Genomic DNA, 7622 nt, shown 5'->3' with positions numbered 1-7622 from the left:
GCCCTGTAACCATCGCCTAGGTGGCAGAATCCCAGAAGGCATTGAGAAGACGATTTCCAACCGTCTAAATGCGGGTCGGACGGTGGAGTGAAAAAGCCTATGGACCACACTGTAATCAATCAAGAACCGTCTTTTCCCAACTAGTTTCTCGCCACGCTTCCAATGAATAGAGTAGATTTCTCCGTTAACTTCAATAATAGGCCCCACCAATCAATCAGCGCAAACACAGTAAAGAATTACGCCTGCGTAAGAAAACTTACGCATGAAGTTTTCTTCAGCCGACCCTCACAACTATAAAAGGAAGAGAGCGTGAGGGAGAGAGGCATTCAATTTCAAGAGAAAGATTGAAGATTGGAATGTGAAGACAGTGAGAAGAGAGGAGAAGTTTTTTTTCTTTACTTTACTTTCTTTGCTGTGTTTTTTTTTCTCTTTCTCTTATTTATTTATTTATTTTAGCTCATTCATGTGTGGCTAAACCCCTTAGCTAGGGCTAAGAGGTGAAGCCTGTAGCGAGATGGGAGACTACTTTATGCTTTTAATGTGAATGCATGAACTGAATTTATTTTTAGTTGATTATGAAAGGAATGTTTTTAGTCTTTAATGGTCTGTTGTGACTGAAATTACAATGGGTCTGCAATGGCTTTGAATATTTCCTTTTTCCCTTTTGATGTTATGACGTCAGGAAGCCCTGTTGTTCACCATCGTCTCCTGGGCATGATAGGATGATTGGTTAGTGATTAGTTTAATTCTGTTGTTAACTTTGTTTCCTGGGCATGGTTTGGTGATGGAATCCATTCTAATTCATATACCTTTTATCTCTTTAAAATTATATCAGAAGAAGTTCAGTTTAATTTTCATGATGTTTGAAGCAGGCATAAGATCTCCCTGATCTCTACAAGTGGATCCTCTGAATCCTTAGTTTCCTTCCTCTGAATTCCTTAAAGTTTTAGATAATTATTCCACAATTATTCCTTAAATTCTATTTGGTTTAAATCACATCTTAGTTAGTTCTAGTTCTACTAGGTTTCAGATAACGTACAGGTATTAGTCCCTGTGGATTCGACCTCGGTCTTACCGAGTTTATTACTACATCACAACCCTATACTTGGGGAGTGAACATCTGTCGGGCACATGAAAGTTGTAATTGATCCCACCATGCAGAAGCACCAGATTTTAATTTAAACACTAATAATTTCACATTTTTATGCTTGTCACGTCTATATAATCAAAATATCTTTTCACTTCAGCTAGCTAGCCGAGGAAATTTTCTATGCATAATAAACCATTAAAAGTAGGAAGTTCGACCTTACCTCGATAGCATCTTTCAGCACGATCTAGATGATTGCTTCCATGGATTAGTCGTCGAGCAAAGCCTTCATTAAGGTCTTCGTTGCTAGAGCTCGAATCATCAGGTGTAGCTCTACGATTTACTACTAGTAATACTATGAAAATCAGGGTTGTGTCATATTGCAACCACAAGACATGGAGCATCGCTTAGGGCTCGAGGCAGAAGTAACGCATTCTCAAGACGGTTGAGGGCTGCCTACACCCTTTCATGGTTAACTGATTCTTCTGATGGAAAGCTTTCATTCTTTCTAAAAAAATAACGAATCCCTAGATCATCGTCCACGGGATTTTGGTTCATACCTTCGTTGTTTACCATCGGCCCAAGGGGAATCCTCGCTTTGATACAAATTGACGTAGGGATGATGAGGTTGTTCATCGTCTTTCTCAAGGATAACTACTCCGAATCCACAGAGCTTCTCTGGACTCCTCACAGAGACTTCTCAAATCCACGAGGAAAAAAGGCAAGGAAAATAGAAAATAAATTCTATAAAATTTGTTATTTGATTAATAATTGAAATAAACAAGAGTACAACCCTTTAATTAAGGATACCAAGCCTTGAAAGAAGTTTTGGAATTAAACTACAACCAAAACTCCTAGAAATCGCGACTTATTATAAATAGTATACTTACTATTTATAGACGGTCATGATGTCTACTAGTTCGCATGGTTTTCGGCAAAAAATAGTAAGTGTGAACCATGTTCTCCTAATTATTCTAAGCACTTTTCATGTTGGGTGCAAATCCTAAAACACAACGGATGAAGAGTTATACTTAAACTAAAACTTACAATAAATAGTAAAAATGAAATTAAAATGGGATTTTGATCGTGGATCTGATGGTATTTCACAAATTTAGCATGGGCAACCTGGCATAGAGGGGTTGGGTGGCTAAAGCAGCTTGTCCTATCCCAAAATCATATTTGGTACATACGATAGCTCATTCCAACTTGTGAGATACGTCCGCTTTAAGTTCTAACGGTCCAAATCACCTCCGATTCCGATCAGGCCTTTTCTGATCCATCTTGGTCATGAAACTGTCTGCGACCCGCTCTACATCAATAACTCTATGATGTGTACCAAACAAGAGTAGTGAGAGGTTGATAAATAAAAGCTGGATTATTTAATCCTTTGATAATTTAGCTCTTTTGATTTGAACAGCACTACCCATCACCATAAACTTTATATAATCAAAGGATTAAAATATTCAATCCATTTTTCATGCATCCACCGTCTAAGGATGGCCCTATCAAAGAAACCATTTGCACTACTAAAAATACTCAAAATACAATGGCCAATGTCAGGATGTGTCTTATTTCTAGCCGTCGGATGAACCTAGCTTGTAGTATAATTCCAAAGAAAAATATCAGCTTGATACAAATTTTTTGTGGCCCCGGGAAAGTTTTCAACGGTATTTCAATTTCCAATTGAAAGCACCGTAGTCCACATGTGCTTTGGATTTGCCTTATGTTTGTGCTTATGCCCTAAAATAAACTGATAAATTATGCTAGACAGATGAGCCGGATTAATTTTATAAGTATTTGGTTTTTCTGATCTATCTCAATTTTTGTGAAAATGTCAAAGTCAAGATTTCAACTTAAATGAATTTTTCTTGGTAAATAATGGTGAAACAAACAGGCCATTGAATGAACGGCAAAGCAACAGGGCCAGCAGACGGTGTATATCACAATCTGGGTTACAAAGAAGTCGCATCCCTTGCAAGATTGGGAAATCTCGTGTACGTCATCCACCCAATAATGGAACAACAGTACCTGATATGGCACCTATGTGAGGGGGGGGCCACCTGATTGATCAGCTCTGATCTTTTACATGCGTGTAATGTTGCCACATGTGTCATTGCAGATGCAGCGGTTGTATTAAAAGTTAAAATACATTCACCTGTTTCCCCCAACGTGTCATTACGTACAATGTCCAGTCTGTACAAAAGATGGGCCCGTACATGTAGATCACATTATAGAATGTTCAATGAGTGGATTAGCCTGATTTTCATCATCTCTGATGGCCCACCTTTTGCACGGACTAGATATTACACACATGATATGTTGGCTTGAAAGAATGCTGCATCAGAACTTTTGATATAGGCACTGTATTTAGTTGCATGGTACCCTTCCAACCCACGTAACCAATCTAGCCTTGTCCTCAACGTAGAAATAGTAAATGCAACAAATGTTGTTGAGATCCAGCTCTTTATTTAGTAGGCGTTGTCATGTTGGGACCATTGCTTAAAATGGCATTGATCAAGCGACCCTAACCGTTCAGGGCCTAAAAATGGCACTAAAAGACAGAGTAAGTACTAGTCCACGTCAAGCAAGAAAAGTACAATTGAATGGTTAGATCTTTGAACAAATAAGAGCATCCACATGGGGAGTTTTGAATCCGGCTTATATTCGTTTTTTACTTTCAACCATGTCAGGATAACCTTATGGACGGGTTGGATGGCCTGTAAACATCAAGGTGGGCCTTAAAAAGGGCGTTTCTAACCCTCTATTTCTTATGGTGTGACTCACTTAAGTTTTGGATTAGGCTCATTTTTTAGCTCATATTTTGTTTGTTTAACTATTCTACTAAAGTAAATTCTAATAAATGGATAATAATTACTTTTAATCTCTATCTGAGAAAAGACGGAATTCCCGGGGTAAATATTCCTTGAGAAACAAGATTGCATCGTACATATTGGTGGGTTCATATGTATTTGATCCATGTTGTCCATCCGTTTTATCCATTTTATTTTAAGGCGTGAGCTCAAAAATGAGGTAGATTGTTGTTGTACCCTATTTTGGCCATTTTGGAAAAAGCCAATAGGAGATTGACATTTGACATTGCATGATAAATAAGATGTGGAAAAAAAGATCTTTAAGGTATATCCAATCTTATATGTCAGTGGATGGTCAATGGAATAATGTGGCCAAGTTACCCAAAAGTCCAACGAGCAAATAGAGAAATGCAGTCAAACAATTCAAAATGCAGAAGACAATCGAGAGACAAAGTTTGATCGACAGGAGAGAACATTCACAAAAAGGAACGTAACAAAAGAAGGATCTAAAGAGGCTTTTTTTACTATTGTAACCGTTGCCATAATGGAATAAGTATATGGAAGAACAAGCTATAGAATAAATTTATAAATAGTGAGAAAATCTACCAAGTAAAGGACCAACCAATCATCTACAAATTTAATTTTTTTAAAAAAAAATATAGCAGTTTACTTTATCTTAGCTTATCCATCTCAACTTATCTTAGGAGTAGAGTTAATCAATTAGCAATAATTCTTAGCTATAATCTTTAATTGTAATCCAAATCTATACTCATACATTTAATTTGTTCTCTATCCAATATCACATAGTTCTTTCAAGAAACGCATTCTTGTAACCACTCCTAGTGACCGATTGCGAGTTTTCCATTTTTTTTTTATTACACGGGTATTTTGAAAGTCCTTTTTGGTGGAAGGCACGAAGCAACCTATCTTCAGAGAAAGAACACCGCCCTTCGATTATTGCTTGATAGTTATAAAAATTTGCCTCAATAAACATCTTATCTTATCCACTCAATATTCAATTCCTCGTCTTCCTCCATGAGGCAACTACTCGACTTGGGATAAGAGTACTGTTCAGACCAAACTGGATCTAATCATGCTGGACCGACTATGCAATACCAACAATAGAGCACATCGCCTGTCTCTACTCATGAGCAACTGATCTTCTCAAAATCGGGTCATATACATTCATATTAGGCATATCTTCTTATTTTGGTGCTTGGGGTCAAAGTTGATTAGTTTGGATCGAGCCGCCTTATTTATTCTTGCATGCTAGTGCACATTACACATTATATGAAACAAACCGAGTGCCAACAATTTTAGCACTCCTGGTGGGACTAAAAAGCTAATTGGTTGTCATTAATATTCATTTTGCACTGAATGTGTAAAAAAGAGCACTTTTGACATAAGTATACTTACCGGTGCAACAAATTACTTGGAATCATGAGCTGAAAGAGTAGTCATAATGCTTCAACAGTTGCTACTAATATTGTTGTTGTTAAAGAACTAGCCTACTAGTCACAAGGAGTTGTAAGTGCAACAGGTGCTCGAGCAAGAAAATCCACTACCTAGTCCAGTGCCTATTCCATCAAATATAGGCAGACCATCGACATCCCAAGTTGAACCTCTTGAAATTATGTCAGCCGGGATAGTTTATATGTAAAGAGGGATTCAACACATTGCAGAATTATCATAAGTTTAGGTTAAACACTCTCAAGCTCATACTAAAGCCTTTAATGAGTAGATAGTTGCCCATACTGAGAGCATGAATCAGTTAGTGGCTTTGTTTTCTAAAAGAGCACTTATTGCACCAGCTCAACTAGTGCCACAGATACTTAACTTACGGTAAAATACACCACCTATTCATATTCCCTACCCAATCTAGGACATACGAAATTCATCGATACCGGTAGATTTCAGACGTCTTGAATTTATTCTTATCTAGAACATGCGAAATTCACCACCATGGGTAGATTTCAAGCGTTCAGAACTTAGAATGAGAACTTAATCCTTGAAGCCAGGAATCAAGGGATACTCGAGGGGTGGGAGGGCAACCTTTGCCTAGAAATTAACCGTATAATGAAGAGAAATATCAATTTGGTCCAGAAATACCTCAATTTCTTACACAACAATACTAGGAGCGTAATCAAAATTTTCAACTAGTTCAGGTAGTAACAAGCCAAGTTCTCAGCTGAACTACTACTCCAGTTTATCATAAGCCATATCCTTACTGGATCGACCAGCAATATCCATTGTCGAGGAATTATCGACTTGACTTTATACTGTTTACAAGCGATACATGTCAATCGATCGTATAACACATAGGTTCATTTATCATAAATGTGGATAGTTGGCCAATAATAAGTATTATAAATTATAACTGTTTGGTCATTCACTCACTAGGGTAGCTTTCACTTGGTATTCCAATTTGCTACCAAATTTCATACATAATTGGCAAGAGATGGAGGAAAAGTTTCATACTCAGTTCTTCTATAAGGACAAACAAATTTATATGCCTGACCTTGGTTGTTTTCACCAGTTGCCAGGAGAATCGGCCGAAAATTATATTACTCGATTTAAGAGAGAAAAAAGTCGATGCAAGGTAGTGACAATCGAAGTAGGATTTATCCAATTAGCTCAAGATGGGTTAGAATTCAAGCTTCAAAAGAAGTTTATCGGGATGGAATTCACAGATTTTTATGATTTAACTAGAAAGTTGTCTCAGTATGAGGCCTTACTTTACGAGTTAATGCGATAAAAGAATTCGTCAGCAGGAACATATTATCATGAGCCTAATTATGATGTTGTAGAAGCTAAAGTGGTGGGTAAATAGACATTCACATGCTCGGCCTTAGTTAAAGAAGAGACAACAACATCTTCTAATCAAAAAGTTGAAAGAACATACACCTTTGATATTTCTCGCGCTGACGAAATCTTTGATATCATGTTAGCCGCTAAATTTATCAAAACTCTTATTAACTATAAGATTCTGATAGCCAAAGAACTGAAGAAAATTAACTACTGTAAATGGCATAGAACTCGATCACATTTCACTAACAAATGTGTTGTTTTTAGGAATATTATTCAAGATAGCATTAATAAAGGGTTGTTGCAGTTCCCTGAAAAGAAAAATAAGTGATGTTGATAGATATTGATCCATTTTTGTCCAGTATGGAGATTAATATGACTACTATTAATCCTCAAAGGTTAGTTCGTCCCTTATAAAAAATTAATCTTGAAATTTAAATGGGTCAAGCCAATGAGCAAAAAGATTGCAAGAGGAGTATGAGGCCTAAGCCTACAGTCAACCAGACCGAAGCATGTCCGGAAGCAATAATTTCAAATTATTAATACCTTTATGAGAAAGTTGAGAGACTGACTTGATCAAATGGGAGATTATATCGACTGAAATATTAGGCAAGATAATCAGACAATCAAAACTATGAGGAATGAAATTCCTTTTACCCACAAAAGGTAAAACACATCAGCGATCACCCTAAGCCTGTCCTAGGGTAAAAGACGGTTAAACCTCGGCCTGATCGAGAAGGAGTTTGAAAAAGGTAGGGTGATCCAAAATTCCCAACAATACCAAAAATGATGATTCGTACCCAAAAAATAACATTAACAAAGGCAGAAGGCATCAAAGAGAAGACAGTTAGCCGTTGTATGGAACAAATCTTTAATAAAGTATCTTCCAACCCAATCAAGGATGACAATACCAAAGGCAG

This window comes from Magnolia sinica, chromosome 3 (assembly GCF_029962835.1).
Source record: "Magnolia sinica isolate HGM2019 chromosome 3, MsV1, whole genome shotgun sequence".
In the NCBI taxonomy this organism is placed as follows: Eukaryota; Viridiplantae; Streptophyta; class Magnoliopsida; order Magnoliales; family Magnoliaceae; genus Magnolia; species Magnolia sinica.
The sequence above is the reverse complement of the archived record's forward strand: the minus strand, read 5'-3'. Positions refer to the sequence as shown.